Raw genomic sequence first — 23,920 nt, forward strand, 5'->3', positions numbered from 1 at the left:
GGTTGTGGAAGCAGCTCCAGAGTGTGACACACCCGGATCCAGCAACAGGGCAGGAGGTGGTCCATACGGTTCTGGGAGCGCCTGGTGCCCAGTGACTTTGGCACAGAGAGCCCAAGGCTCCAGCAGTCTCTGGCCAGGAGAAGGGCTCTGCACAGAGGCAGGGAGGGCTCTGGAGGGCACATGGCTACCAGAGTCCCTGGCCAGACGAGCGGGCCAGTGTGGAGGCAGGGAGGGTACAGGAGAGAGGACGCAGGGTTGCATGGCTCCCGCAGTTCCTAATCAGGGAATGTGGAGGCCCAGCGGGCGCAGGTCATGTGTTGGGGGTTGTGGCGCAACTCTTATGGAGGTCCGGGCAGCGCCAAGCCCCGGAGTTTGAGGTTGCTATGAGCTGTGATACCTCGGCACTCTACCCAGGGCAACAGCCCAAGGCTCCAGTGTGCCAAAACCGGTCTCACTCTGCCCCTGAGGTTTAAGGCTGTAAGGCAGCTCAGTCCCCACCTTTAGGCTGCTCAGTCACTAGGTTACTAGCTCCCACCCTATCCTTGCTCTGCTACCCTGAGGGTGGAGCTTGCCAGGGCAGTTCTCTCACAATGGCTCCCTGCGGCCCACAGCCAAACATATTAGCTCTGTCCGGCTCAGTGGCTCAGTGTGGGGCCCTAGACAATGCCCAAAGTTCTCTGCACTCCTGCTCAAGCTCTCCCCAAGGCAGTTCAACTGAGTGCCAGTCCAAAAACACGGAAACAGTTCACAGGTAAGGCCTTTCCAGTTTGCAGTCTCACTGCTGCTTATACTTACAGCTGCCGGCGGGATTAGGTCGATGAAACACACGCAACCACTTGCCAGTTTTCCACTGTTTTTGTCCTCCGCTTTGGGTCCCTTGCTGACTCCCTGTATCCTCAAAGGGACGATTATAGGTAGATCCCACCAGCCAGAGATGCCTGGAGTCTTATCTCCTCAGCCTCACCGTGCCCAGTTGTAGGGAAACTGTTACTCGGCTGCCATCTTGCTCCACCTCCCTCAAGTTTACTTCTGGCTTACAATACCAGTACAAAGAATCCACTATGATAGCATGAATTTGACCCCACACAACCTCTTCACACCTTAAAATCTGGCTATTCCCTGTTTCCTCTGGTTATTCTTCTCCTCCAAGGTAATGTGCAAAATGGTGAGGAACATAGGTAGAGGTATATAGGTCAGAATATGAAGGGTGAAATATGCCCCAGGAAGGAACTTAAATATTATCCTAAGGGCAATGGGAAACCACTGAAAGATTTGACCCTATTCTTATTAGGTCCCTATTTTACTGAATTTTACCTATATTAAGCCTCATCTCCTCACAGCGATAGTATCAACTAGCTCAGTAAATGTACCATGCTTGAACCAGGCCTTAACAAGTAAAGAACACTTGAAGATTTTGCTAGATTATAGTCATTTACTGAAACTCTGACATTTGGGAGACAATGTTCCATGCTGATTGTAGTTTGGGAATTTCCAAAATTTTTGGTTCAGGTTAAAAGTTCTCATAGATCAAAGCATATAAGGTACTTTATGCTGGCACAGCCAACTGAAAAGCAAAGTAGTTCTGTAGGAGGCAATTAGAGAAGTCAGAAATGATGGGCTCTAGGGCAGCACCTGTGGCTCAAAGGAGTAGGGTACCAGCCCCATATACTGGAGGTGGCGGGTTCGAACCCAGCCCCGACCAAAAAAAAAGAAAAGAAATGACCAGCTCTAGTTCAGACATACCTTTCAAACTTGGTAGTGTTTTTGTTAAAGTCATTTATTTACCTTTCTAAACCTCAGTTTTCTTATTTGTAAAAAATAGAAATAAAAAATAAAAACAAATAAAAAACCCCAAACCAATGGACTCTTCTGTCTAATTAAATGGATTATGAAAAAATTATGTATCAGTGGTTCTCAACCTTCCTAATGCTGCGATCCTTTAATACAGTTCCTGTGGGTTGCAACCCACAGGTTGAGAACCGCTGGTATTTGAAAGGACGCCAAAGCTGAAAAATAGTGGGCTAGGGCTTCAGCTTATGAAAAAGAGAACCAAAACAAAAAAACAGATGATTGGTTTTATTTCTCCCACATTTACTAGGCTTCTCCTACACAATAAATAACGGTCAACATTATCATATCTTTAACTTCTCATACTTATTCACCTTGTGTGACTTATATTTACTTTGTATGACCCCAAAGTAAAATCCAAGTGCCACATAATAAGTAAATGTGCAATAAAAACATGTTTACCTCATCCAACAGGAAATGTGATTTAACTCCCTCTTTATATAGTACCAGAATCCTGCAGCTGACCTTACAAAATAAGGTCTTAACAAAAATAATACACAGAATCCACTATGACAGCATGAATTTGACCCCATATAACTTTTCACACCTTAAAATCTGGCCAATTGTCATTTTTTTCTGGTCACTCTTCTTCAAATCATCCTGTCAATAAATACTAAGTATCTGCTATGTACCTAAGGATATAGAGATAAAAATAACTGTATTCCTGCCTTCAAGAGGTTCAATAAGCTATGAATGAACTTATTAACAAAGAGTTAGAAATAACTAATTTTAATAATATGGTAAGTTCTCTATAGATGTTTGGGAGCACAAGGTCAGGAAATGTCTAACTTTGCCTGAAGAATTGAAGGGAAATGTTAGAAAAGACTGCCTGGCTGAGTCTTAAAATGATGATTTGATTAAGGAGTAGGGCAGGAGGAGTGTAAGCACCTTTGAAGAAAAGGAAATGATGGGAGCAATGGCAAGAAGGAAGATATAACACATCAACGAAACAAGTTCAGAGTGGTTGGAGGACAGGAAAGGTGCAAAACGGTGAGGAAAACACAAGTGGAAAGTGAGGCACAGGTCAGATCATGAAGGGTCAAATACGACTCATTAAGGAGCTCAGACGTTGTCCTGCAGGCAACCAAAACCACTGAGAGATTTGAAGCAAGCAGTAACGTCAAGCAAATGTATTTAACAAAGTTAACTTATACTCTAGAAGTTCTGGAGAATGGAGTGAGGGGATCAAGAGAGAGAAAGCTGAAATGGGGAAATCAGGAGAAAATGAGGGAGAGCCTGAACTATGGCAAGAATGATAGAAATAAAAGGGAAATGGATCAATGGACCAAAAGGATGAGAACTGAAAACAATAATTTTGGTCATTTGTTTCCATAATTTCAAAGTTAATATGAAATTAAGGAATTATAAACTTTAATAGCAGGATTGTATCTGCTTGGGTATAATGACAATGATTCCTCACATTTCCTTAGTGGGTTATATTTTGAAGTGTTTCCACATATATTATCTTATTTAAACTTACAACAATGTTAGATAGTTGTGAAAATGGAAAACTAACGCTTAGAGAGTTTTATTCATTCAAATGATATAGAGCTCCTATTATCTGAAGGCATCAGATCTGCAATGGTGGACACAAATAGACATCTGCCCTTGAAGAACTTATATAAGGTAGAATATCATCACTTAAATAAAATATAAAATCACAACTGTGGTAAATACAATGAAAGAACGGCCTCCATGAAGAAATGGTTAGAAGAATGCGTTTGAGTCAGAAGAATGAATTAGAATTATACAGGGGACATCAGGGAGGAAGAAGAAAGGCCCAGTGATGATAGATCAGAACCCCCTTAGATTCCAAGATAGGTAGAGAACAGATAATAAAAAGTAGTAAAATATAATCCTAAAGAAGTAAGCAAGAATTAGACTATGTAGTGCCTGGTTGGTCACGTTAAGGAGTTTGGGTTTTATCTGGGAAGATTTAAGCAGGGAGACTGCTTGATTAAAATTTGTACCTTTTTGAGAAAGGATTATTCTGATGTACTATGGAGAGGTGATTGAAGGGAAGTTGAGGATGGATATGAGAGCACAGTTTAAAGTCTTTGGCAAGAAATAGTCCAGACTCAAAAAGTTGTTAGCTTATATTAGGGTAGGTGCTTTGGAAATGAGCAGAAGTGAAAGGAATGGGAGACACGTAGGAACTGACAGGAATTGATGATGAGCTGGATAAAGGCAGCAAGAAAGGGAGAAAGATATCAAGAATAAATCCTCTCTGGCTCGTAGAACGGATGGATGATGCCATTTATGCAATTACAAAACATCAGAAGAGGATCAGGTATGACCAGGGAGGAACACAAATTCAATTTGGGATGAGTTGAATTTAAAATCCTTTGGGACAATAAGAAAGTTCTAGATCTGACATGGGATGACCAGGCTAGAAAAAGAAATCCGTCAGTCATCATCACACAGCTGATGATTTAAACTAGAGATGTGATGATAAAAATACCTAGGAAGCACATACTAAGTGAGACATATGATACATGGAACTAATTCCTGAAGAATTCCTATGTTTAGAGACTAGGTAAAGGAGGATGAGCTTGGAAAAGAAACAGAAGAAGAAAGAGCACCAGAGAGGTAAGGAAAGAAATGGGAGAAAAAGGTGTTTCAGGAAAGAGTTTTCAACAGGGTCAAATACTGCAGGGTCAAATACTGCTGGAAAGTACTTAAATTAGGCCAGAAGTAGAAACTACATAAATGTTTGCCTCATTAACAGAAAAGATAAATAATGTGGAATATCCCCATAATGGAATGTTATAAAGCAATAAAAATGAATAAGCCGTAAACACAAGAATACAGATCCATCTCAGACCAAGTAGGTAGAAAGAACGGAACTAGACAAATAGTACATACCAATGATTCCATTTATATGGTGTTCAAAACCAGGTAAAACACATCTACAGTCTTATCTCTTGGATATAGAAAATATGAGAGGGGCCTCTGGGATGCCGTAAATGTTTTCTTTCCTAATCTGGCTGCTGGTTACATTGGAATATTTACTTCATAAAAATTCATCAGGATATACATTCATTATGTGTAAACTTTTCCGAATGGATGTATTTGAGTAGAAAGTTTTTTAAGATGCTACTGAGAAGTTAAGAACAATGAGGATTGAAAATGTCTACTTGATTTAGCAACATGGTAGTCATTGGCACCTTAAGAAAAACTATTCGGGTGGAGAAATGGATTGAAAGCCAGAGTGGTGTGGGTTGAAAGTAGAAGAGAAAAAATGGAGATGATAACTACAGATTAACTCTTTGAATTTTGGCTGCAAAGAAGAGAAAAAGTAGTAATTAAAGTCAGGGAGGATGTTTTAGTTTTGTTTTCATGGTATCTGTATGTTTCTCTGTGTGTTCAAGATGACGGACTTTTCATATTTAAATGTGGATAGAACATCTAGTATAAGGAGATTAGTTAAATATAAAATACACTAATGAAGAGGTCATTGATAGCATATGATTCCTGAGAAGACAGAAGGGGATACAGAACACAGGTAAGGGACTGATTTTACTTACCCTGGACTAGAAACAAACTTTTCTGACCCCGAAACCCAAGGCTCTTTTTCTACGCATAGCTATCTGACTTCTTCTACGCACAGTGGGATTTGAGCTAATGGTAATATTCTAATGTTCACTGTCAAAAGGAGCTTCCAAAGTTTTAATCCTGTCCCTGTGGACTCAGACAAATTTTTAAATAGCTAGCCATAGTATCTTCCATGTTTAAAATGGTAATAACATTTAATATACTTTCTGGAGTTTATGGATCAATTAGTAAACTCTTGGCTAATATGTCTAGAGACAAAAAGGTTAGAATAACAATATTTTCCACATTTTAGATATTAAACATTTAATAATAAGTAAGTACACTTGTCAAGTGTAAGTAAACTAGACCAATACAACTGAAAGAAAAGAACTGGGCTCGGCGCCTGTAGCTCATGGGTTAGGGAACCAGCCACATACACTGGGGCTAGTGGGTTGGAACCCAGCCTGGGCCTGCTAAACAACAATGACAACTACAACAAAAAAATTGCTGGGCATTGTGGCGGGTGCCTATAGTCCCAGCTACTTGTGAGGCTGAGGCAAGAGAATCACTTATGCCCAAGAGTTTGAGGTTGCTGTGAGCTGTGACACCAAAGCACTCTACCTAGGGTGACATAGTGAGACTTTGTCTCAATAAATAAATAAATAAATAAATAAATAAATAAATAAATAAATAAACTGAAAAACATGGTATACACAGTGGTCACTTCACAGTAAATATAAAAATACCTCATTACCATTTCTATCTCACATTCCATAAAAGTGGACTATAGTCACAAGGAACGTAGCATGTTTACATGAGTCATACCACAGTGAGCATTATGGCACGGTAAGGAAAGAGACGACAGGTTTTCACAGACATCCTGTCATTGAATTGATCATCTCTGCTACTATAAAACAGGCATACAGTGTGTTAAGGCCACTCTGTCTGGGTTCAAATCCCACTGGTAATAATTAATTATGTGGTGGTATGACCATGCCTCAGTTTGCTCATCTCTGTGACAGGACAAGCAATAGCCTTTGCCTCATAGGGTTAGAAAGCTTAAATAAGTTGTTACATATATACTACTAAGACAAGTGCTTTATACAGAGTAAATATTTTTTCAGTGCTATCTATTACTGTTATTCTCAGAAGGAAAGGTCTGAGATGAATTTAAGGCAAAGGGAACAACATTATGGGACCAGAGAGACAAAAGAAAATCTCTGTGTATAATAGGTGAAGTTGGGGAACTATGCTAGGAAAGGAAAAATAAGAAGTTGGGATTTAAGGTTCATATGGAATCTCTTTTTGGTATAATGAAAAGATCCAAAGGTGTCCAATCAACAGCCAGAAGGCTACATGCGGATTATTTTAGGTCTGTTTTGCTTATCTGTGGTGTCAGATATCCCAAATAGTATGCAGACACCTTTTCTTTGGCCCATGAACTTCCCTTAGTGTATTTAATGTGTGACCCAACAACTCATTTTTCCAATGTAGGACAGAAAGAAAAAAGATTGGGGGTACTCCCCATATCCTTTAGAGTCAAATCTGGGTCAGGATCCCCGTTTCACCACTCTTGACCTGTGTGTTATTTGGGACAACTTATTAAACTACCCTAAGTTCCTTCATGTGCAAATATGGGGATAGTAACATTTACCTTTCAGGACTGATTAATGGGAAGATTAGAGATAAAACATATAAAGGCTAAGCAAAGTGCCTAAAACACAGTAGGATAAATAGATATTAATAGAATAACAACAAAATAATTATAGAGGTGAAGAGAAAGGATTAAGCTTCATCTAAACTTTTTTTTTTTTTTTTTGGTTCCACAGTGTCAAGTCACAAAAGTATTCCACATTTATTGGAAAAATGTTTTGCATTAAATAACTAAAATTCAATTTTAGGAAGTTATTTTAGCGTTCACTTCAAATCTTGTGATGTTATACTACAAAAAGATAACATTCGTTGTATTATGTTTGCCTTTACAATCATCTGAAAATAGATAAATATCTTAGATAATAACTGTGATAACTTTTTTTTTTCCAACAGTTTCACTGTGTCACCCTGGGTAGAATGCTGTGGCATTATCTTAGCTCACACAACCTCAAACTCTTGGGCTCAAGCAATCAATCCTCTTACCTCAGCCACCCAAGTAGCTGGGACGACAGAGGCACCCACCATGACACCTGGCTAATTTTTGTATTTTTAGGAGAGAGGGGGTCTCTCTCTTGGTTAGGCTGGTCTCCAATCCCTAACCTCAAGCGATACACCTGCCTTGGCCTCCCAGAGTGCTAGGATTACAAGCACGAGCCACCTTGCCCAGCCTCTGATAAAATTTTTAAGCTTCTGAATTCAGGGGATAAATCACGATACTAGTAAAGAAGCCAATTCTCTAAATATATGTATTTTTTTAACATGGGCTTTCTTTGCAGTTTTTGAGGCTACATGTCCTTTCCCTGTTGCATTTTGCTTTGGTTTGCTTGTTTTGTTTTTGGTAGCAATTATAAACTACTATTTATCTATTCTAAAACACTGTGGAAATGACATGGTCTAAAAGGACCTTCTTAGTTGAAGTATACTACTAAGTATACATGTAACAACTTATTTAAATTGGTAAAATACAAAGAGAGAATCTCAAATGGATAATGACAGCACTAAAAAGCATATCATATAATAATTCTTATAAATATTTTATTTCTCTCTTTTATTTAATACAGTAGTCTCCCCTTATGTGCAGTTTCATTTTCTACAGTTTCGTATCTATCTATACATATATATAAATATATTTTCACTCTTTTACTATTTACACAATTATCCCTACTGTCTACGCGCAATTCTTTTTGTAAATTTCAAACTAACATGAGGATACAAATTTTTAGAATACATTGTTCTCACTTCCAAGGTAAAGTTCTAGTTGTAAAAGAACCCCTCACCCAGGGGGTGTGCTGTACTCTCGCATTGTACTCATTAGGTGAGATCCCATCAAATGTCCTCCTTCCTTCTGCCCATTATCTTCTCCTCTCCTTTCTCCCTCCTCCCCTTGTCCCTGTACTAGACCACATTTGTGTTTTACGGTTCATATGAGCATGTAATATTTATATATTGGTTTCATATCAGTATTGATTATAGTGGATACTTATTCTTCCATTCTTAAGATACCTTACTAAGAAGAATGTATTTCAACTCCATCCGGGAGAGCATAAAAGATATAAACTCTCCATAATTTTATGGTTGAATGGTATTTCATGATATACATATATCACAATTTGTTGATCCATTCGTAGGTTGATGGGTGCTTGGGTTGCTTTCATAACTTGACAATATGAATTGAGCTGCAATAAACATTCTGATGCAAATGTCTATATGGTAAAATCATTTTTGTTGTATTGTATAGATACCTGGTAATGGAATTGTGGGATCAAATGGAAGGTCAACTTCTAGTTCTTTGAAGATTCTCCATACTTCTTTCCATAAAGGTTGTATTAGTTTGCAGTCCCACCAGCAGTGTAGAAGAGTTCCCTTCTCTTCACATCCACACCAGGATCTGCAGATTTGAGACTTTGTGATGTGAGCTAATCTTACTGGAGTTGGGTGTATCTCAGAGTGGTTTTGATTTGCATTTCCCTGAGAATTAAAGATAATGAGCATTTTTTTCATCTGTTTTTTAGCCATTTGTCTGTCATCTTTGGAGAAGTTTCTCTTCAAGTCTCTTGTCCACTTATAGAGGGGGTTGTTTGCTCTTTTCTTGTTGTTTAATTTGAGTTCTTACAGATACTAGTTATCAAGCCTTTCTTTATCATATTCATAACATGAAAAAATCTTCTCCCATTCTGCAGGTTGTCTGTTTGCTTTGGTTGTGGTACCCTTAGCTGTGCAAAAGATTTTTAGCTTGATCAAATCCCAGTTATTTATTTTTGGTGTTGCTGCAATTGTCAGAGGTGTCTTCCTCATAAAGTTTCTTCCCAGGCCAGTTATCTTCAATGTTTTCCCCACACACACTCTTCTAGAATCTTTATTGTTTTATGTCTTAAATTTAAATCTGTTATCCAGTGAGAATCAATTTTTGTCAGTGGTGAGAAGTGTGGGTCCAGTTTCAGTCTTTTATGTGTGCTAACCAGTTCTCCCAGCACTATTTAAGTAAGGATTCTTTTCCCCAGTGCATGCTTTTGATAGGCTTATCCAAAGTCAAATCACAGTATGTGGCTCGGTTCATCTCTAGATTCTCTTTTCTATTCCAGAGATCTATGTCTCTATTTTTGTGCTAGTACCATGATGTTTTAATCACTATAGACTTGTAGTATAACCTGAAATCTGGTAATGTGATGCCTCCAGATTTGTTTTTATTTCTCAGAATTGTATTTGCTATTTGGGTTTTTTTCTGGTTCCATATGAATCAAAGTACTATTTTTTCAAGTTCTTTAAAGTACGCCATTGATGCTTTGATGGGGATTGCATTAAATCTATAGATTGCTATGGGTAATATGGACATTTTAACAATGTTGACTCTTTCCACTCACATTGTATTTTCTTCCATTTGTTAACATCTTTTGCTATTTCCTTTCTCAGAATTTCATTGTTCTTTTAACAGAGATCTTTCACATCCTTTGTTAGATATATTCCCTGGTATTACATCTTCTTTGGCACTACTGTGAAAGGAATAGACTCTTGGATTTTATTCTCTGCTTGACTACTGTTGGCATGTATGAAGGCTACTGATTTGTGGGTATTTATTTTCTATCCTGAGACACTGCTATATTCCTTGATCACTTCTAATGGCTTTGTAGTTGAGTCTCTGGGGTTTTTCAGGTGTAAGATCATGTCAGCTGCAAAGAGCAAGAGTTTGACTTCCTGTTACCATCTGAATACCTTTGATCTCCTTCTCTTGCCTGATTGCGATGGTTAGGACTTCCGGCTAGGACTTCCAACACTATGTTAAATAGCACAGTGGTGACAGTGGGCATCCTTGTCTAGTTCCAGATTTGAGTGGAAATGCTTTCAGTTTTACTCCATTCAATATGATATTGGCTGTGGGTTTGCTGTAGATGGCCTCTATCAGTTTAAGAAATGTCACACCTAAGCCTATTTTCTTACCTTTTTTTTTTTTTTTTTTCCAGTTTTTGGCTGGGGCTGGGTTTGAACCCTTCGCCTCCGGTATATGGGGTCAGAGCCCTACTCCTTTGAGCCACAGGCGCTCTCAAACCTAAGCCTGTTTTCTTGAGTGTTTTTATCATGAAAGGATGCTGGATATTATCAAAAGCCTTTTCTGCATTAATTGAGAGAATCATATAGTCCTTGTTTTTTTATTCTATTTATGTGGTGCATTATATTTATGGATTTACATTTGTTGAACCAACCTTGAGTCTCTGGGATAAAACCCATTTGATAATGGTGTATAACTTTTTTTAATGTGTTGTTATATTCTGCCTGCTAATATCTTACTGAATATTTTTGCATCAATATTCATTAATGATATTGGTCTATAATTTTCTCTTTTTTTTTTTTGTTGGGTCCTTTCTTGTTTTTGTTTTGTTTTTGCAGTTTTGGTGAGGGCCAGGCTTGAACCCTCCACCCCTGGTATATGGGGCCAGCACCCTACCCCTTGAGCCACAGGTGCCGCCCCCTTTCTTGGTTTGGGGATCAGGGTGATATTTGCTCGCAGAATGCACTGGGAGGATTACTTCCTTCTGTATATTTTGGAATAGAGTATGCAATATAAGAACTAGTCCCTCTTTGAAGGTTTTGTAGAATTCTCATATTAACTCCTCTGGTCTAGGGCTTTTCTTTTTTTGTGAGATTTTGTATAACTGATGCTATTTTAGTGCTTGATACTGGTCCATTCAAAATTTCTAATTCTTTGTGATTGAGTTTTGGAAGGTCACGTAAACAAAATTCTTATAGTTGTCCTGCATTATTGCTAAGTCTGTTTCTTCATCTTTAAGATGAAGTGGATCTCCAGTAGTCCCCCTACCTTATATACATGTTTTCAGTTACCTGAAGTTAACTGTAGTCCAAAAAATGTTCTTTCTGGAATTTTCTACCTAATATTTTTTCCTAAAGGCATGCCATTCTGAATGGTGTGATGAAATCTCACATTACCTCAATCCGTCCCATTCAGGACATGAATCACTACTTTGTCCAGTGTATCCACACTGTATATACTACCTGCCTATTAGTTATTTAAGCAGCCATTATCAGATTGGTTGTGGAGGTATCGAAGGGCTTATGTTCAAGCCACATTTACCTTACTTAATAAAGACCCTAAAGCTCAAGAGTAGTGATACTGTCAATTCACATACACCAAAGAGAAGCTATAAAGTACTTCCTGTAAGTGAAAAGAAGAAATTTTTCAACTTAAGGGGGGAAAAAATAAATTATTTGGTGAAGTTGCTAAGATCTACAGTAAGAAGTTATCTTCTATCCATGTAATTGTAAGTGAAGAAGGAAAAAGAAATTTGTGCTAGTTTTGCTGTCACACCTTCAAACTATAAAAGTTACAACAATGAGCTAGCTTGGCACCTGTGGCTCAAGTGGCTAAGGCGCCAGCCACATATACCTGAGCTGGTGGGTTCGAATCCAGCCCAGGCCTGCCAAACAATGACAGCTGCAACCAAAAGTTATAACTATGTTGTGTGATAAATGCTTAGTTAAGAGGAAAAAGGCATTAAATTTGTAGCTGGAAGACATGAAGAAAAAACATGTTTTAATTGATGGTAATGTGTTACACCAGAAAGCATAGAGAATCTCCTGAACAGATTGTTTTATTTAATTATTCAAAATCTCTGGAGGCCAGGCACAGTGGCTCACATCATAATCCTAACACTTTGGGAGGTCAAGGCAAGGTGATTGCTTGAGGCCAGGAGTTTGAGACCAGCCTGAGCAAGAGCAAGACACCATCTCTACAAAAAATAAAAAAAATGTGCCAGGTGTTGTGGTGCCCACCTATAGTCCTAGACACTTGGAAGGCTTAGAAAAGAGGATTGATGGATCCTAGGAGTTTGAGGTTGTAATAAACTATAATCATCATGTCACTGCACTCTAGTCCAGGCAAAAGAGCAAGACCTTGTCTTTAAAAAGAAAAAAAAAAAAACATTAGCTGAGTGTAGTGGCAAATCCTAGCTGCTCAGGAGGGTATGGTGGGAGGAACGCTTGAGCCTAGGAGTAGGAGACTACAGTGAACTATGACTGTGCCACTGCACTCCAGCCTGGGTGATAGAGCCCTATCTCTAAAAATAAATGAATAAATAAAATGATGGTGCTGTTTTGTTATTATTGTCATAAATCTGTGACTGGGCCTAATTTATAAATTAGACGTATATATGTAAGAAAAAAACAGTACAAGGTCTGACAAATAAGTTCACAAACTTGCCACCATGAGCTTATGTTGGCAACACTGTATGAACAGGGTGTCCGATATGTTCTTATCAACATATAGCAGTGTCTTACTGAGCAGCGTTCATTATTATTGTGTGTTTTTGTATGATGTCATGAGAATGGTGACGCTTAAATTGAAAAAACAAACAATTTCTTGTTAAACCTGGCAACTGTAGAAGTGAAATCTGGGATGTATTACTCCAAAATTTATGGAGACGATGCCGTGAATAAAATGGCAGTGTACAAACGGGTTAAATTTTTTTCATCATCACTGATGAAGAGCGGGCAGGGTGGTCAGGAACAAGCAAAACTGACAAAAACATTACAAAAATCTGTCTGTGAGTCCAAATTGTTAGCTAACAGTGAGAAGCATAGAAGACCAAATAAACGCTGATAGAGAAACAGGAAAATCTTAACCGAAATGTTGGCATGAGAAAGGTATTCACAAAAATGGTCCCAAAGGAGCTCATCAATGAACAAAAACAAAGGAGAGGTGAAGTTTGCCACGACCTTTTGGAGAAGCAACAATGTTTTGAGCCATGTTATCACTGGTAATGAAACATGGGTGTACCAATACAACCCTGAAACAAAGCACAAAGTAGTGCACAATGGAAGTCAGCCCATTCTCCAGAACCTAAAAAGTTCCATCAGTCCAAACCAAGAATTAAAATGATATTGCTAACGTTTTTTTATAACAGGGGAATTATTCATTATGAATTTGTACACACCAACTGGACAAACAGGGAACCAAGTTTACTATTTGGAAGTAGTAAAAAGACTGCATGAAAAAGTTAGGCAAAAACAATCTGAACTTTTCTCCAAATCATGGCTCTTGCATCACAATGCACCTGCTCACACGGCATTTATATGAGGGAGTTTTTAGCCAGTCAACAAATTACTAAATTGGCACACCCTTCCTATTCAACCTGCTCTGGCCTCCAATGACTTTTTTCTTTAACCAAAGATAAAATAAATATTGAAAGAAAGACATTTTGATGACATTTAGACATCAAGGGTAATAAGATGACAACTCTGAGAACCATCCCAGAAAAAAAGTTCCGAAATTGCTTTGAAGGATAGACTAGGCACTGGTGTTGGTGCATAGCATCTTAAGGGGAGAACTTTGAAGGTAACTCTAGTGATATTCAGCAATGAGGTATGTAGTAGCTTTTCTAGGATGAATTTATTAACTCGATTGTTAGGACTCGTACATAGGGGTTGATAGTACTGGTGGTTTCAGGCATGCACTGAGGGTCTTGGAATATATCACCTGAGGATAAGCGGACCACTGAACATCAAAACAGATGATTGATGATTAAGTTAACCATAAGAAATATGGGATGCAATGAACACTACGGGTGTAACACAGCGTTAATAAAGGTCTACTAAATATCATTTGAAAATGTCATATTTGTTTGTTACCAGTCTGAAGATTACATTTTTTGTCTGAATTACAAATATTTGGATTTTATGAGAGTTTACATCTGTTCTAAATGAGACTGAAAGGTTAGAAACAAGTAACGCAAACCAGATCTCCAATTTTTCTATTGCACACCTAACTCAAGATAACTCATTAGCTTTGGTTCGGTCAAATTATTTTTCTGAATCCTCACTCCTGTACCATCCATATGCTTATTCATGAAGAACGGTTCACCAGCAATTTACATCTGTCTTTTTCACCTCTTCAGATTCTGGAGTTACTTCTCTTGTTTAACTGTGAATTACATTTAAATTGTAGGGAAAGGTATTTAAGTTACCTCCCATTTGCCAACCGACTTGCATGGTTCAATTTGGGTTGGTGTTCCAGATTCTACTTGATGGTTGGTTTTTATCGTTTGTTTTGCCTTTTTTGTCAATAGCATCAACTACATAGACAGTGGTTCCAGGATCTCAACATTTCCCATACTTCTTCCAGAATCAAGACTATTAACTATTATAGCTGCAGGACTCTAGGGAAAAAAAATGTCCTTTTAAGACTGCTAACCTTTCCATGTAAGATTTAATTTTCTCCAGTTATTTCTTAAACTGCTTTCCTTCCTCCTAGTTCTTCCCCATCATCACGAGCGTTTTCTCCTGAATTTAAGGTATGTTATATAAACTGCTATTTATAAGGTATCCATTCCACTGCTGAGAAAAGTGAAAAGAAATTAAAGGTGGCACCCGTAGCTCAGTGGGCAGGGCCCCAGCCACATACACCAAAGCTATCAGGTCCGAGCCTGGCCTGGGCCAGCTAAAATAACAATGACAACTGCAACAACAACAACAAAAAAATAGCCAAGTGTTGTGATGGATCCCTATAGTCCCAGCTACTTGGGAGGCTGACGCAAGAGAATCACTTAAGCCTAAGAGTTTGAGGTTGCTGTGAGCTGTGAGGCCATGGCACTCTACCCAGGGCGACAGCTTGAGACTCTGTCTCAAAGAAAAAAAAACAAAGAAAAAAAAATTATAAATACCCTGGACCAAGAAAGTTCCCAAATAAAGCTACCTATTCCAAACAACAAAATGTTGGACAATAGTTTTAAATGAGAAATTGACATAAAAAAATGAAAGATAACTTCTAAACTTTGAGATAGAATAGTTAGCAGGGTCCAAAAACAATCTGGAAGTCAGGAGTATTTACTTATTAAACAAGTGGCCAACTATATTGCCACTAATAGCTTATGACGTCCAAATGAACTTGTTACATATGGTTTGGAACGCATATTGGTTCTTTAAAGTTTTACTTGTCATATCAGTCCTGTATCTTCTAACCTGTCATAATTAATTCAGTCCCCTTGCACTTTGAAATCTCCACAATAATAAGAACTTTATCAGGCTGGTGTTGGTATGAAGTGGCATGGCAAACCAAAATCCCACTGGGAGCAGTTCACAGACTTCTCTTCTAAGCAGCAAAAAGCTGTTATCATTTTCTGAATTACAGGAACTATAAAAGGACACTCTACTCAAGCTGCCGCTGAATGTCACCTGAAAAGCAATCACAAAAGGGCTCTGTCTTGGCTTATCTCTGAGCTCTGTCACTACGGCAACCAGCAGGGAATAAGTATCTGTGGGTCTATGAATTTCAGAATCCCATAAAAGCCAGGGCTAAAAAGGCATGTGCAGCCTCTCAGAGATTGACTGCATTAATACATTAGCAAATACTGTGAAACACTGGATAAATGTCAGCAATTATGGAAAAAGCATCTAATAACGATATTCGTTGCCCGTCAAACCCCAGTGAGGTTTGATATGTAACTGCCACTCAAAGCTGTCTGTAATTTTATCTCTTTTATACATCTGAATCCACAGCATTCAAATTTGTACTTTGAAAGTAATAAACTGTAAGCAGTTCATTCCATGTTGATCACAACTGTCAACAAACATACAATAAAAGAACAAAAGACTTTCATTGGCTCTAGGAACAATCAGTACCAAAAATCTCTTGTGGATATTTATTTTAAAAAAAACTATATATAGTCTACATGTAGAATGTCATAATGTGGAGCAACAATTGATTTGATTGTTGATTAAGTCACCTTGAGCTTAAAAGGCTGCTTACCATGCATGAATGTTCATTTAAAGGCTTTTCTTTGGGTTAGAAAATTTATAATTCATAGCCAATTAGACATAGTTGTGAAAACCTTCTTTTTTGTGCATGTCAAAAAATGCCATGGAATCCGTTAGCTCCCAAACAGGATATAATGCTATCTTCATGTTCTTTCTCAAATACAGAATTGTAGGCAATTGATTATATGTAAAACCCAAGGGTCTAAAAGCACAACTTAATAAGCTGGAACTACTACTGTTTGGGTTTACATTTCCATTGCTCAAGAAAATAACTTATTAAGAAATCTTATCACATATGTTACAGCTAGCTGTTCAAATGCAATAGACAGCATGTTAACTTGCAAACAGAAATGCCAGAGATTAGGTAATGCACATATGTATTACAAACAACCTTCCATTTCTCAGTTATAGAACGGGGTCAAGTACAAGAGTCCCCAAAAGACTTTTCTCAGTATCAGAGAAAATGAGAAAGAGCGGGGGAGAAAGCAGTAAGTAACATGTATTGCAGTACGAGCTAAGTTATTTACTATAATTTAGAGCCAATCACTGACTTTTCTGTGCCACACTGAATATTCATGAAAGAAGAAAAATTCACTATGTATTTTGTCCCAAAGGCACTTTTAAAGATCCGCTTCCTGCCCTCAAGGAGTTCATAGTCTCATAAAAGCGATGTTATCACAAGTGTTCTTCCTACAACCTAGCTAGAAGGGTAGTTTGAAGTAACCCTTAGAAAAACTGAGGATAATAAATAGTAACTGTATTCCAATGTATACTATTTCTATCAAATAACATTCACTTATAATCTACTATCTGGCTCTAATGACGTCATTTACATGACTTCTGCTTTGCAAACAATCTTAATATTCACCTAGCACTATGTTAAGTAACTTTGAATACCAAAATGGAGTCTTACCACTTATTTTTTGCCACATTAATAACATGCTTTTCTTTTTTTTTAAAAGCCCTTAGTAGAGTGCCATGGTGTCACAGCTCACAGCAACCTCCAACTCCTGGGTTTAGGCAATTCTCTTGCCTCAGCCTCCCAAGTAGCTGGGACTACAGGCGCCCACCACAGTGCCCAGCTATCTTGTTGTTGTTGCAGTTTGGCTGGGGCTGGGTTTCAGCCCGCTACCCTGGGTGTATGGGTTCTGGTACCCTACCCACTAAGCCACAGGTGCTGCCCAATAACATGCTTTTCAAGAACACATACAAACCAAAGTGCCATGATGAAAATTTTGAATTCACTTATATTCAATCATTAAGTGCTTACCTAATAAAGGATATTAAAGGAAAATGTTTGCTTCTCTGTGTCAGCCTTTTATTGAATAATTGTAAACCTTCAAAACTCAGTTTAATCAGATTAAGACATAGAAGAATGCAGCCAAATCTCTCTACTTCCCCTTTAAAACTTGAAATGTAAAGAATCTAAATCATTTGCAACACACTGTCCTAATCCAGAGAAATTTAGTATTTTAGACAATTTGAGTTTTGAAATAGAGGTAGGTCTAATATGGGCACATAAGACTATAATAAGATTTTAATTTAAAATTTTCACAAATATACTGGAATTACATTCGCTCAGTCACTGAAATCTTCCTGAAATGACTGACTACAATTTCAACTGCCTAAATGCCATTTAGCTCATTCATGTGGCCTTGATGACTCCTTGAGTCCATCCATGCCTTAGCTATCAGGTTATCAGGCCACTGTAGAGGTAAAGATACTATAATTGCCCAACTTGTAATGTAACTAGAGATTTAGGTCAGATAAATTGGGAGAAATCAAGTACTATGGAACGTCTTCCCATGCCTCTTGCTATAGTAACTCTAAAGTTCAACAAAGGCATATGATTTAACCAATGAGAGTGCAATTATGGAAAAATTGGACTGGGTATTTTAAAACTCGAACTATTCTGAGAAATGTGAACAAATAAGAAACAACATGATACAGGAGAAAGAGCACAGGCATCAGGGAGGGGAAAGATAGGGAGTTGAATACTGGTTCTGCATTTTACCATATACCTTACCATTTACTAGGTTTCAGATCAACATACTCACCCCTAAATAAAATTTATTGAGGACCAATTGCTTATAATAAAATGCACTCATTTTAAGTATAGTTCAAGGAGTTTTTATATATGTATACATTCTTATAACTATAAAATGTATTCGCAAACTATAAAAAATCTCCATCATATCCCTAAATCCCCTGATGTTCTTCTAGTCAACACCTATACCCAACCCCACACAAATACCACTTCATTGGTATTTGTCATTCTATTCTACTCGATTCATTTTTTGAGACAGTCTTACTTTGTAACCCTAGGTGGAGTGCTGTGGCATCACAGCTCATAGCAACCTCAAACTCTTGGGGTCAATTAATCCCCTTGCCTCAGTCACCCAAGTAGTTGGGACTATAGGCACCTGTCACAACACCTGGGTATTTTCTGAGATCAGGTCTTGCTCTTGCTCAGGCTGGCCTTGAACTCCTAAGCTCAGGCAATCCACTCGCCTTGGCCTCCTGGAATGCTAGGATCACAGCCATAAGCCACCTTGCCTGGCTTGTTTTGCAAATATTTTCCAGTCTGTGGCTTGTCTCCTTTTTTTTGGAGGGGTGGGTCTTTTTCGAAAAGTTGAGATAAATCTGTGTATGGCATAAAGTAAACATTGCAGTATTGTTATCGATATCCAATTATCCCAACACCATTTGTTAAATAAAGAACATACCTTTTCCACAGCCTTACTTTGGAGTCTTTGTACAGAATCAATCAATGACACAAATATATGGATCTATTTCTGAACACTCTATTTTATCCATTGAGTTATATGACTATCTTTACATAAACACCACTTGAATACTGTATTAATACTTTTTGAAATCAGGCAGTGTAAGTCTCCTAATTTTGTTCTTTTTCAAAATTGTTTTGAGAATTCTACATCTTCCCATTTCCATATAAATTTTGGAATTTGTCAATTTGTACCAAAAAAGTCTGATGAGAATTTGATTGGCATTGCAGTGCCGTAGCTTAGTTTGGGGAAGAACTATCAATTTACTAATATTGAGTGTTCCAACACATGATGATGATAGCCCTTTCTATTTCTAAGAACTTTGTAACTTCTACCCAATAATTTGTAATAATCAATGTACCAATCTTGTACATATTTTGCTAAATTTATCCTTAAATATTTCATATTTTTGGATGGAATTATCAATCGCATAGTTTTTAAAAATTCAATTTTCAAAATGTTCTTGACTATTATAGTAATACAACTGATTTTTTTATGATCTCAGCCTGTGGTCTAATTTCATTTGTCATTTCCTATAGTTTTGCTGATTATGTTGGGTCACAAAGAAACTACTAAATATTTTGCATGAAAATAAAGACAATTTTATTTCTTCCTTTCTAATCTTCATGTGTTTTCTTTCTTCCATACCTTATTGTACTGGTTAAGACTACCAGTAAGTATAACATTGTGTTGTAAAAGTGGACATCCTCACCTCATTTCCAAACTTAGAGTGAAAGTATTCCCCCATTAAATATGTAAGGCTGTAGCCTTTTCATAGATTCCTTCTAACAAGTTGGGTGAAATTCTTTTATATTTCAAGTTTGCTTAAGTGCTTTGCTTTTTCTTTTGTAAAAACTTAGCTGTATTGGAGACTCTCTTATATACAAAATTCACCAGTATTCTAGTTGTATAAATGCAAACACATTTATAAAACTCACATTTCTACTACCCCAAAAAGTTTCTTTGTGTCCCTGTTGAAATCAATCTCCCCCAGGACCCCTTGGTAATCCCCTGATAATGATTTCTGTAGCTATGTAGTTATGTCTTTTTCAGATTTCATGTAAGTGAAATCTTTGCTTCTGGGCCTTTTAGCTAAGATCAAGTGAAAATAAATGAAATCACATAGTGTCTTTTGTGTCTGTCTCATTCACTTAGATAAGTGTTTTTATATATATCTATATCTATATGTATATATAGATATATATATCAGTTTCTCTTAATTTAGAGTAGCAGTCCATTGTGTGGATATATCACAATTTATTAGTCACCAGCTGATGGACATTTTGGTTGCTTCTGTTTGTATGCTGTTATAAATAAAGCCTATAACAAATTCACATACAAATCTTTGTGAGGATATATGTTTTCATTCCCCTTGGGTAAAATACCTGGCAGTTATATATTATATATTAAGTGAATATTTAATTTTCTAAGCTGCCACTGTGTTTCAAAGCAGCAGTAGCATTTTGTCTCACTACCTTGCTGACTGATTTTTATCATGAATATATGCTAAATATCACTGAATGTTTTTCCAGGATCTATTCATCTGGTTATGCATATATTCTCATTAATTTTGTTAATAAAATTAATTACATTGATTGATAGTCCACTGTTGCACCTTTAATGTATTTCTGTCTCTGACCAATTTTGGTAACGTAAAACAATAGTCTCATAAAATATGTTGGGAAAGAATCTGTATAGGATTGATATTAATTTGCCTTTAATTGATAGTACCAAATGTAGGGACCTGACCAAATAGAAACAAACATCCCACACAAGAAGGAATGAATGTGGCAATCCCTACCCCTCCAAACTCTTATATTCCCATCTGCCTTAACCCGCGTTCTGACTTCTTTTTGGATTCAGCCCATTTGCACTCAAGTGAAATAAAGGCCATCTTGCCCACACAGAACCTGGACTCCTTTCATTTATAGAAGTCCTTTCATTCTGGTGCTGAAACCCAGGATGGGAGAAGCCCCCTGGGGGAGCCAAGCAATATACACAGACCTACTCCTAACTAGACAGACTCTTGTTCCTAAGAGATGAAGGGAAATGGGAGACCCTTTCAACCCCGCCCAGAATTCATCTATTTAATAGTGAGGTGAGCATTTGTCTCTAACTGCTTCTGAGCCCTTTTAACTCCACTCCAACTCCTCTCTCCCTCTTCCTCTATTTCTAGGCCTTTTAAGCATTTGTATATAATCCCTTTCTGAGCCGTTTTAACTTCTCTTCCCTCTCTCCACTCTGGGCCAAAAAACTCCAGTAAGTCTATGCCTCCTAAATCCGGCACCAGTCTCGGACTAACCCCAGTGGGTCAGACTTGCCTGTCCAGTGTCTCGTGAGTGGGGATGCCCTCCGTGGACCTGGACCACTCTTTACCATCAGGGAAGAAATGAATGCATCAATTCCTACCCCTCTGATCTCTTATATTCCCATTTACCTTAACCCATGTGCTGACTTCTTTTTTGCATTCAGCCCACTTGCTAAAGGCCACTCTGTTGACCACACAGAACCTGGACTCTGATTCCTTTTATTCACGTCTTGGAATAATCTCTCATTTTTGGTCCTTAACCTCTCATTAATGTTTGGTAGAGTTTGCCGGATTAACATCATCTGGTCCTAATGTTTGTGTTGTGTGAAAAATTTTAATTACAAATTCAATTTTTTTAAATTATAATTGAGCAATTTTCATATTCTATTTCTTCTTGGTTCAATTCAGTAATTTGAGTCTTTTAAACAACTTGCCCATTTTGTCTTAATTGTAGAATTTATTGGCAAAAGTTTATTCATCATATTTCCTTTTAATCTTCTAAATGTCTGTATGATTTGTAGGACTGTCTCCTCTTCAGTTGCTGGCAAGGGTCATTGGTTTCTTTTTATCTTGATCAGTCTAGCTAGAACAGCAGTTCTCAACCTGTGGGTCACAACCCACAGGAACTGTATGAAAGGGTCACAGCATTAGGAAGGTTGAGAACCACTGACCTAGAAGTTTATCAATTTAATCAATCTTTTCCAGGAGTCAGCATTTGGTCAAAGATTTTGTCTACTCTTTGTTTTTTATTTCATTGATTTCTGCTCTTATCTTTATTATATCATTTCACTTACTTGGATTTAATTTGTTCTTTTTCTGTCTTCTTAAGGTAGAAGATGAGGTCATTGATTTGGGGGGTCTCCTTTTTTTTTTTAAAGAGACAGAGTATCACTTTATTGCCCTGGGTAGAGTACCCCGTGGCATCACAGCTCACAGCAACCTCCAACTCCTGGGATTAGGTGATTCTCTTGCCTCAGCCTCCCGAGTAGCTGGGACCACAGGTGCCCGTCACAACACCTGGCTATTTTTTGTTGCAGTTTGGCTGGGACCGGGTTAGAACCTGCCACCCTCGGAACATGGGGCCGGCACCCTACCTACTGAGCCACAGGCGCCGCCCGGGTCTCCTATTCCAATATAAGTATTTAAAGCTATAAATCCCCTCAAAACACTATTTGAGTTGCTTCCTACAAATTTTTATATTCTATATTTCCATTCAGTTTGAAATGTTTCCAGTCTGTGTGATTTCGACTCATGGATTTTATTTTTTTTTTAAATATGTTCTTTTAAATATTTGGGGACCTTCAGGTACCATTATATTGTTGATATGTAATTTGGTTTTGCTTTAGTCAATGGTAATACTCATTATTATCCTCTAACATGCAGTGAGACTTTATTCATGGCCCAGAGTATAGTTTACCTTTGCAAGTACGACACATACTTAAAAAGAATGTATATTCTGCTACTGTTAGGTGAAGTGTCTATAAACACCAATTACCTCAAGCTGATTAATAATGTTGCTCAAATCTTCTATATCCTTACCTATTACTTTTTTGTAAACTACTATGAAAAGAATGTGAAATCACTAACTATAATTACAACCTGGTGTATTATTTTGGTCTAATCAGTTTTTCCTTCATATATTTTGAAACTTATTAGGTACATACACATTTAGGATCATTGTCTCTTCTTGATGAGCTGACCTTTTAATTATCATAAAACTCTCTCTTTAATCCTAATAATATTCTTTGTTCTATAACTTTCCTGATGTCATAAAGTCATTACAGCTTTCTTATGCTTAGCACCTGCATGGCAAATATTTTTCCACTTATTTAGTGAAAGAATGTTGACAATGGATTAACCTGTCGTCATTTAAACTATTTCTTGTAGGCAGCATATAGTTGAATCTTGCTTTTTAAAGTTCAGTTTCATAATCTCTGCCTTTTAAATTATAGTTACTGTAATTAACAATATGGGTGGCTCTGATATGAGGACAATTAATGACAATTAAGGTTATGGGGGGGGAAGCAGAAAGAGGGATGGAGGGAGGAGGGTGGGGCCTTAGTGTGTGTCACATTTTATGGGGGCAAGACATGATTGCAAGAGGGACTTTACCTAACAGTTGCAATCAGTGTAACCTGGCTTATTGTACCCTCAATGAATCCCCAACAATAAAAAAAAAAAAACAATATGGGTAGCTCTAAACCATTGTGCTATTTGTTTTGTATTAAATCTATCTTTTCTTTCTTCCCTTTTTCCTACCTTTCTTTTTTAGTACTGCATTTTATCTCCTTTAATGGTTTATTAGTTATACTTCCTTGTATCATTTCTTTAGTGGCTGCTCTAAGATTTACAAAATGCAATTTTAACTTCAAAGACTACCTTTAATTAATATTATACCACTTCACACACAATGCAGGAATTATAATGTACAGTACTCCTTTCTGTTTTATGTGCTGCTGTTGTCATACATTTTACTTTTATATGTTAAAAACACCATATTGCTTGTTAGTCTTTTTCCTTTAAAAATTAT

General features: G+C 37.5%; 1 protein-coding gene across 3 annotated transcripts in view; it reads right to left on the minus strand.

Annotated features, from left to right (window-relative positions):
• Positions 1–23,920, minus strand: part of FAF1 (Fas associated factor 1) — a 498,736-nt gene that overhangs the window by 192,556 nt on the left and 282,260 nt on the right. The window lies entirely within an intron of this gene.

This window comes from Nycticebus coucang, chromosome 22 (genome assembly GCF_027406575.1).
Source record: "Nycticebus coucang isolate mNycCou1 chromosome 22, mNycCou1.pri, whole genome shotgun sequence".
Classification (NCBI taxonomy): Eukaryota; Metazoa; Chordata; class Mammalia; order Primates; family Lorisidae; genus Nycticebus; species Nycticebus coucang.